This window comes from Vulpes vulpes, chromosome 4 (genome assembly GCF_048418805.1).
Source record: "Vulpes vulpes isolate BD-2025 chromosome 4, VulVul3, whole genome shotgun sequence".
NCBI lineage: Eukaryota > Metazoa > Chordata > Mammalia > Carnivora > Canidae > Vulpes > Vulpes vulpes.
Window position 1 is genome coordinate 36,767,966 of NC_132783.1, and position 10,470 is coordinate 36,778,435.

Consider the following 10,470-nt stretch of genomic DNA (forward strand, 5'->3'; position numbering starts at 1 on the left):
AGGTCAGGAGTGGCCTTCCCATTGCTCATAATTGTAAAAATTGAATAATCCTCTCTGCCTACGTCTCTCCCTCTCTCTCTGTGTCTCTCATAAATAGATAAATAAATTCTTTTAAAAAAAAGAATTAGAAATGAATAATCCTAAAAGTAACTGAAAAAGGCTGAACAACATGGTTCCCATAATGCCTTGTCCCTTTGGTTGCCTGGCAGGCAAAATTCCCCCATCTGACCAAAGAGTAAATTAAGCCCACAGGAAGAATTCTCTGCCCTCCCTGAATGGACCGCTCTTCCCCGTCCATGCTGACATCCCCACTAGCCCCATGCCTGGGTGTGTTCCAGATGCAGGCACTGCACACATGTCGGTTCCCCACAGTGACACACTCCAGGTGAACGCTGGAGAGGAGGGCAGAGCAGAGAGGTATAACTTCTCACCACATAAAAGAGAGAATCCGGCTTGCTGCCAGAGCGCCTGCTGCACAGTGACAAAGCGTGTCACACCTTGGATTTTGAAGTTCATAAATAGATCCACAATGTTGATAATTCAGGGGGATGGTGGGTGGAAGTTGAATTTCTGTTTCTTCAACTCTGTAATTAATTTATCCAGCAACAAGGCTATAATGATCCAGCAAGAGAAAAAGAACCCCTGGGGGTCTGTCTGTGGCTTTTCCTCAGAATGATTGGGTACCGTTGGGTTGACACTGAAGCCTAGATGTGAATGAACTCAACACTGTGTGTGTGTGTGTGTGTGTGTGTGTTTATATGGTTTGTGTGTGGTATATATGGTATGTGGTGAAGGGGTGTATGTGTGTGATGTGTGTAGTATGTGTTGGTATGGGTGTGATATGATTGTAGCGCTGTGTGTATGTGGTCTGGTGTGATATGTGTAAGTATCTGTGGTGTGTGTGTGAATGTGATATTGTGTGTATGTGTGTGATGTGTGTGGTATGTATGTATGTGGTATATGTGATGTGAGGATGTGAAGTGTGACATGTGTGTGCTATGCGAAAGTGTGAGGTTGTGTATGGTACATATATGTTTGTTGCGTATGTGTGCTTTAGATATGTATATGAAGAATACATGTGTGTGGTGTGTGAGCAGGTGCATCTAAGGGTATGAGGTATAATAATGTGCTGTACTGTGTGGTGCACTTACGTGTGTGTAAGATGTATGTGTGGAGTGTTTATGTGTGTGAGACATGCATACAGGATGAAGGGTGTGAGATTTGGTATGTATGCTCTGTAGGGTATGTGGGCTAAGTGTGTATGGTGTGTATGGTATCTGCGGTGTGTGTGATGTATTTATGTGTGTGGTTTGCATGCATGATGCAAGGGTAGGAGGCGTGGTGTGTTTTATGTAGTATATACAAGTGCGTGTGGTGTATGTATTATATACGATATATGAGTGTGTATGTGGGTGTCTTACATGTGGTGTGTATGACTGTGTGTGGTGTGGGTTATGTGTGGCATGTGTGAGTGTGGGGGGCTGTCATGTGGGTATGTATGGATGTGTGTGGCGTGTGTGTATATTACGTGCGGCGTATAAGAGTGTGTGTGGTGCGTATGAATGTGTGTGTGACATGTGTGCAGGCTCTGCGGGCAAGCACTTGTGCAGACAGGCCTGCCCTTAACTCTTTGAAGTTAGCACAGAGGCATCCTCGCGCAGCTGGCCCTGTGGCCCGCCAATCTCGCTCAAGAGCTAAATCCCAGGGTAGGAGAAAAGAAACCGCGCGCGGGGCTAACACACCACACCCTGGAGCCCCTCGGGGAACGGTTTGAAGTTAAGGATGTTTAACTGGGACACTACCAAGCTCCCGCCTGCCCCTCGGGCTGCGCTGCAGAACACGGTGCTTGTTTGTTGGAGTTCAGAGAGCACAGGACCAGGAGGGGGTGATGCCATCTACAGAGGCCTCCTGCCTGACCTGAGCCCCGGGGTTAAGCCTTACCCTTGACACTTTCCAGTGACATGGACCCGTGAGCTAGGCCCCAGTTTTGACATCTATAAAACATACATGACAACGTGTTGCTCCTGGAATGAGGATTTCATAAAATAACACCGCACCCTGAGTTACTGCTCCACCCCCTCGTTTTGAATGGGGGTGTGAGTTTTCTCCAGAATTGGGATTCTTTGGCTTTCTTTAGGCCTTAGAGGTTTCGGTACTCAACTCACACCTAATGATACCTATCTCCAAAGCTCAGAACTAATTGTCAAATAATATGGCTCTTTCCTATTTTCTGTTTCTAGCACATGTGGCTAGGGCTGTCAGGCCTGGGGACAGTAACTCTACTTCATCCTCTCTGGCAGTGGGAAAGGAGGGAACATAAATTCAGTAGGAAGAGGGAGAACAAAAATTCCCTGCACCATTCGTTCAGACACCAGGGCCAGAGCTTTGCCATTCAAAGTAGTATTCAAGTAACAGTTAATGGACTTCCAAGTCCATTTCTGCCTAGCAACTGCTGTGTGACCTTGGACAAATTCCTTAACTTCTCTGAGTCTCTCTTAACTAAAGATTTAAAAACACCGAGACTCAGAGAAGTTATGTTTAAATCTCTAAGTCTCCAACCTAGAGCCAATAGTAAGTAGTACCTCGTTCATAGGACTATCTGAGGATAAAATGAGTTAATGAATAACAAACTCAGTGCCTAGTACAGAGTAAGCAGCAAATGTGCTTTACAAGATAATACGTTCCCTTGGGTACGTATTACACAGAAGAGGTTCAGACAAATAAAGCAATTTACCCCCAATCACACAGCTAATGAGCAGTGGGCCTGTCTACCCAAGTCTGTCTTGCTCACACACTGGTCGGCCACCTTTTATCTCTACCACACCAAACCACCGCCCTTACAGCCTCTGTAAGAGACCTCTCCATGGGACACTGCTGAGTTCCAGAGACACTGTCATCCTGAAAATACTTTACAAAGAAACCTAGGAAGAAAGAAGTGCCATGGACTAGCAAAAGGAGATCATTTCCTTCAGTACCAGCTAGTAAATGCCCCAACCTGTATCTGTTGGTTGAATTCCGCATGGCGTCTGGAGATGGAAAATTTGTACTGAGTAAAAACAAACCTGGTAGTTAGCTATCATGACTGCCCACACTCATCACAGAGCCCGCTGTGCCCTTAAGCCTCCGTGCCTTTGCACAGGCTATTCCCTCAAAAAGGAACACCCTTCCTTCTCCCTCCCAACCACCACCTCTACCACTCAACTCTCTTCTCCCGTCCCACTTTGAATATCCTTCTCTTGCAGTAGTTAGTTAGCACAGTGATCTAATTATTTGTTTATATTTCTGTGACTGTGCATGCCCAAGGACGGATGCCCTGTTCCACTCACTGTTGTTTCCCCAACACCTGGTAACAGCACCTAAGGAGAGGGCATTGCCAGGACATGGCACAGACCTATCACTTGTGTTGGTGGCACTGACGTGAGGTACTGTGCTGATGCTCCTGGTACAGAGCAGAATGAGGCACAGGGTCAGGGGCATCGGGTATGTATCACCAGGGTCTGTATGGAAAGTAGGAACCACTTGCAGTGTTACAGCAAAGGGAGTTTAATGCAGAGAATTGGTTTCACAGGTGTCAGAGGACCTTAGAAGCCAAATAAGAAGAAAAGTAAAGACAGAAATTAGCAACAGATGGAAACTACTACCACTCGTGGGCTGGAGAGACAAAGACAAGAGGTGGGAGTTCCCAGACCTGAGGGCAGAGGCCACCCAACAGAGGGCAGAACCAGAAAGGGCCTATCCTGAGGAGTGGGGGCCACCACGGAGACCCAGCCCCGGCTGGGGAGCACGAGGAGACAGAGGCTTCTCCCTCCACCTTACAGTCTATGGCGAGTGCCAGTACGGCCATTAGCCTAGCCCAGCTACAAGGCATCTGAGGTAGGATGTCCCCTCCAATGTGGAGCAGAGCCTGGGGAAGATGGGAAGTGGATTGGAAGGTAAACATACCCGGGATCAGCCCATGCAAGTTGTGCTTTGCGCACGAGGCTTTGGCGGGGATTCAGGGCCAGGCTGAGAACAGGCTGAAGGCGTGAAAGTCACAGTCAGAGAAGCTCACTAGTTTCAGCGCAGGTCGGTAGGTTAGTTATCTGCTGCTGGGTACCAAATAACCACAGATTCGGTGCCATAGGACAATATACATTTATTGTCTCTAGTTTCTATGGGTCAGGGGTCTGGGCATGACTTACCTGGGTGAAGTTTGGGGTCTGCAGAGGCTGAAATCAAGGTGTCAGCCGAGCTGCATTTGCGTCTGGAGGCTTGACCAGGGGCATGTCCACCTCAAAGCTCACTCAGCTGTTGCTAGAATCCACTTCTCTGTGGCTGTGCTGCGGAGGCCCCAGTTTTTTTGTTTTTTTGTTTGTTTGTTTTTGCTAGGTGTCAGCTGGAGAGCATCCTCAGATCCTAGAACTACCCGCAGTTCGCAGCTACATGGGCTTCCCCAACCTGTCCACTTACTTCACTAAGCCCGCAGGGAGAGTCTCTAGCTCCAGTCTGCTGAGAGGGAGTCTGAGATAACATAATTCAAATCCCTGCATGGCATCCCATCACCTTTGCCACATTCTATTGGTTAGGAGCAAGTCACAGGCCATGCCGGCTCACAAGGAGATGACACAAAGGTGTGAACTCTAGAGGCAGGGACCGCTGGGGGCACTTAGGTCCCTCTGTGACCAGGACATAGCACACTATAGCTTTGTGTACTATGGTTCTCATTTTCTTCTACAGGTTTGAATTTTCTAGAGTACTCACTAAAGAGTAAAATGATAGGAACAGTCTTGTGAATCTTTTATCATCTGGCTCAGAAAATTAGCATTAGAATCCACAGACATTGCCATCAGTATAAGCATGGAGATACCATACAAATCTGCTAAAACAGCTTTCCTTCCACGTGGTTGTTGAGAACTCTGAAGCAGACAAGTGGTGAATACAATTTGGAGAGGACTTGGGGGAGAATAAGTAACGAATTTTCTCAACCTATAATGACATCTAATTCAGCTGTAGAAATTGACAATGAAAGTGATAATTCTTCTGGTAGCAGCTTATTTAAGACTCAGTGTGTCCCTTACTCACCAAAACAGGGGCAAAGAAACCCTATTAGAAAGTTTGTTCATCTGGAGGTGTTGAAATAAGGGATTCATCTAGTGACTCCTCTTTTGAACCAAGACCACTGACTTTAAAAGCTATTTTTGAAAGATTAAAAAAAAAACGTCAAAAGAGGAAATATAAGCCAAAAGAAAGACCAAGGGGAAGACCAGAAGGAAGAAAAACCACTAGACACTCCCAAATAAATAAAAAACAAGTTAAAGACAAAGGATCTGGGTTCCCATTTTTAGAATCTGAGAATAAAAAAAGCCATTACCATGGAGAAAGATTTTAAGCTTTGAGCAAGAGGTGGCAAGAGGATTTTCAACTACCTTGAAAAATTGAAGTATGAATACTATCTCAAGGAATCCTTGAAACAAATGAATGTTGGTGAAGATTTAGAAAGGGAAGATTTTGACAGTCTTAGATACAAATACTTGGATGATGATGGATCTCTCTCTCCTATCGAAGAGTCAGAAACAGTGGAAGAGGCTGCAACAACTCTTGAACGTGATGATGGATGTGATATCAAATTGGTGGACAATAATGAATTCATAGTAAGTTCTGAAATACCAAAAAAAATGAATCTGCATTTAGGACAAGAGGAATATACTGAAGAAGCTGCTTCGTCTAAAGCTGTTTGGAAAGATAGAAAGAGATGGAGAACTTCCAAATTTGTTCTATGAGGCCAGCATCACCTTAATTCCAAAACCAGACAAAGACCCCACCAAAAAGGAGAATTACAGACCAATATCCCTGTAAACATGGATGCAAAAATTCTCAACAAGATACTAGCCAATAGGATCCAACAGCACATTAAGAAAATTATTCACCATGACCAAGTAGGATTTATCCCCGGGACACAAGGCTGGTTCAACACTCGTAAAACAATCAGTGTGATTCATCATATCAGCAAGAGAAAAACCAAGAACCATATGATCCTCTCATTAGATGCAGAAAAAGCATTTGACAAAATACAGCATCCATTCCTGATCAAAACTCTTCAGAGTGTAGGGATAGAGGGAACTTTCCTCGACATCTTAAAAGCCATCTATGAAAAGCCCACAGCAAATATCATTCTCAATGGGGAAGCACTGGGAGCCTTTCCCCTAAGATCAGAAACAAGACAAGGATGTCCACTCTCACCACTGCTATTCAACATAGTACTGGAAGTCCTCGCCTCAGCAATCAGGCAACAAAAAGACAATTAAAGGCATTCAAATTGGCAAAGAAGAAGTCAAACTCTCCCTCTTTGCTGATGACATGATACTCTACATAGAAAACCCAAAAGCCTCCACCCCAAGATTGCTAGAACTCATACAGCAATTTGGTAGCGTGGCAGGATACAAAATCAATGCCCAGAAATCAGTGGCATTTCTATACACTAACAATGAGACTGAAGAAAGAGAAATTAAGGAGTCAGTCCCATTTACAATTGCACCCAAAAGCATAAGATACCTAGGAATAAACCAATTCAAAGAGGTAAAGGATCTATACCCTAAAAACTATAGAACACTTCTGAAAGAAATTGAGGAAGACACAGAGATGGAAAAATATTCCATGCTCCTGGATTGGCAGAATTAATATTGTGAAAATGTCAATGTTACCCAGGGCAATTTACACGTTTAATGCAATCCCTATCAAAATACCATGGACTTTCTTCAGAAAGTTAGAACAACTTATTTTAAGATTTGTGTGGAATCAGAAAAGACCCTGAATAGCCAGGGGAATTTTAAAAAAGAAAACCATATCTGGGGGCATCACAATGCCAGATTTCAGGTTGTACTACAAAGCTGTGGTCATCAAGACAGTGTGGTACTGGCACAAAAACAGACACATAGATCAATGGAACAGAATAGAGAACCCTGAAGTGGACCCTGAACTTTATGGCCAACTAATATTCGATAAAGGAGGAAAGACTATCCATTGGAAGAAAGACAGTCTCTTCAATAAATGGTGCTGGGAAAATTGGACATCCACATGCAGAAGAATGAAACTGGACCACTCTCTTGCACCATACACAAAGATAAACTCAAAATGGATGAAAGATCTAAATGTGAGACAAGATTCCATCAAAATCCTAGAGGAGAACACAGGCAACACCCATTTTGAACTCCACAGTAACTTCTTGCAAGATACATCCACGAAGGCAAAAGAAACAAAAACAAAAATAAACTATTGGTACTTCATCAAGGTAAGAAGCTTTTGCATAGCAAAGGATACAGTCAACAAAACTAAAAGACAACCTACAGAATGGGAGAAGATATTTGCAAATGACGTATCAGATAAAGGGCTAGTTTCCAAAATCTATAAAGAACTTATTAAACTCAACACCAAAGAAACAAACAATCCAATCATGAAATGGGCAAAAGACATGAAGAGAAATCTCACAGAGGAAGACATAGACATGGCCAACATGCACATGAGAAAATGCTCTGCATCACTTGCCATCAGGGAAATACAAATCAAAACCACAATGAAATACCACCTCACACCAGTGAGAATGGGGAAAATTAACAAGGCAGGAAACCACAAATGTTGGAGAGGATGCGGAGAAAAGGGAACCCTCTTACACTGTTGGTGGGAATGTGAACTGGTGCAGCCACTCTGGAAAACTGTGTGGAGGTTCCTCAAAGAGTTAAAAATAGACCTGCCCTACGACCCAGCAATTGCACTGTTGGGGATTTACCCCAAAGATGCAGATGCAATGAAACGCCAGGACACCTGCACCCCGATGTTTCTAGCAGCAATGTCCACAATAGCCAAACTGTGGAAGGAGCGTCGGTGTCCATCGAAAGATGAATGGATAAAGAAGATGTGGTTTATGTATACAATGGAATATTACTCAGTGTATGTTCTCGTTCATTTGGGGAATATAAATAATAGTGAAAGGGAATATAAGGGAAGGGAGAACAAATGTGTGGGAAATATCAGAAAGGGAGACAGAACATGAAGACTCCTAACTCTGGGAAATGAACTAGGGGTAGTGGAAGGGGAGGAGGGCGGGGGGTGGTGGTGAGTGGGTGACGGGCACTGAGTGGGGCACTTGACGGGATGAGCACTGGGTGTTATTCTGTATGTTGGTAAATTGAACACCAATAAAAAATTAATTTATTTAAAAAAATCTGCTAAAACAAATCCTGTGCCAAATTAACCTTAACTTTTAATTTTGACTATCCAAATACATCTTAAAAGTTTTAATATTTTGCAAACCCTTTGACCAAGAAATTCTAATTCTAGGAATGTATTCAAAGAAAATGATCATGGATGTGTGCAAAGATTTAGATACAATGATTGTTAACCACAGCATTGCTTATAATTGCAAAACAAAAACCCTGAAACTGCAAATAACCTATTGTTTTACCATAGGGTATTACCTTGATAAAGCCACGATGCATTCATACACTAGTACACAATGGCCTTTTTGAACATGGTATAAGAGAATATTGAAACACATGGAGTGATGTTTACTATATAAAGCTAAAAAGAAGGAAACGGTACACACAACAGTGCACACAACATGATTACATTTTGCCTTTGCTTTGTTTTGTCTTGGCATATATAAGCATAGAGAAATGACTGGAAAGATTTACAAGAAATTGTAACAGTGAAATCTTTGGATAATGAGATTAGATGTGATTTTTATTTTGCCTTATTATATTTTCTAAATTTTCTGTCATAAACATCTATTACTTTTATAATGAGAAAAATGTTAATTTTAAGTATCTAAGTTTTCATAATCAAATATTAGGAACAAAGGATATATTGAAAGCAATCTCAAAAATTACTTTGCAGCCTCGTATTAGAGATGACTTTGGGTCGTGACTCTCCTATTTGGTAGCTCTGTTACCTCAAACCACGTAATCTCACTAATCTTGGTTGACTCATGTGTAAAGGAAAATACCATTCACTTTACCTAATAGCAGTGTCTAATGATTAAGTAGGATGACATGTAAGAAAGTGCTTGCTAAATTGTAAAGTGTGAGTAACAAAGTATTTTCCCCTTGGCGTTCAAAGTGAATAAGACATATACACAGAGAGATGGGAGGAAGGATCTAGTGGTTAAAGATGTCATTGAATCTGTGGAGGGATTTTCTCCACAACACCACACTCAATCATAATCTCACTTGGTATGTATGGGTTCACTATGTCTGAGCATATGTCTTGTTAAGCATTAGCTACATGCATGGTTTTGAGGACATGTTACCTCTTTGACTTCAGTTTCCTAGCAAAAGCTTGTAAGCTTGTAAGCATTGTATTAGGCCCACAAGTTTTCTACCAGGCCTGTTTCTACCAAGAAACTAATGATCTCTAAAGCTTTTTCCAGTCAAATATTTGATGATTTGAGGAGTGTTTTCATGGGTAGAGCATAGGCAAAGGTCAATCAAAATGGGGGAGATAGGAGTCAAGGTTTTTCACTTTGAGGACATTGTTGTCCCAGCTGGTTACTTTCCTAAGTGAGGAAAGAATGAAGGATATTGGTGACATATTCTATCAATGATGCAATAGCAAAACCTCCCAAAGCCCTGCCTCATGGACGTGAATGGTGACATTCAAGAATAAAAAGGATGTGGGCTCTAGCATCAGAATGGCCTGAGTCTGATCCAGATCCTGACTCGGACTCATCACCTGAATGATGTTGACAATTATTTCATCTTTCTGAGCCTTTGTCTTTTTATCTGTAAATCTCATATGACTGAGACCTTCATGGTTTGGGGGAGAATTAGGAACCAGTAAAGTGCCTGGTGCATAGTATATGTTTAGTAACCAGTAGCTTTAATTATTATTTAGAGTTCTTTGGAATAAAGCAAACTGAGAATATTCTTCACTTGACCTGGTTCTTCATTTCTCCTGGGTCTACAGGACAACATCACCATCTAAGATGTGTCCTTGTCATGATCCAACTATCCTTCAGTGATACCCACGTTTTCCAGGTCAGCTTTGTAGTCACTGACTGCACTCAACTATACAACTCTCCTACTCCAAATCTGTGGGGAAAGGGCATGCTAAAATAACATGTGGCTTTAAAGCAATTTCAATCAGTGCAAGTCTGTTTCTGTCCACTTAAAGTTGTTTCCTGGAGCTTCCCAAGGATCTTCCCATTTGAGCTTTCTCACAAATCTTCAGAAGCTGTAGAAATAGCAAACCTGTTGCTGTGAACATTAAACAGTGAATCAATTCTGCCCTCATTCCTTTTCCCAAAGCTGTGAATCCAGTGGAGATCCATGACAGAAGGTGGTCTAAAGTATAAAGACAGAATACAATGTGGCTTTTATCAGTAAGTGAAGTTGTTATATGTTTTGCCGTGTTATCTACACTTGAAGGTGTTGGCCCAACGTGGGGTAGGAACTTTTCTTTGGAGGAGAATAGTCAAAATTGGGACCAGGATGAGTGTCC

The 10,470-nt window shown here is 42.5% G+C and overlaps 1 pseudogene; it reads left to right on the forward strand.

The window, feature by feature from the left end:
* Positions 1-4,970: 4,970 nt before the first annotated feature.
* Positions 4,971-5,759, forward strand: LOC112934230 (TATA box-binding protein-associated factor RNA polymerase I subunit D pseudogene; annotated as a pseudogene).
* Positions 5,760-10,470: the final 4,711 nt, after the last annotated feature.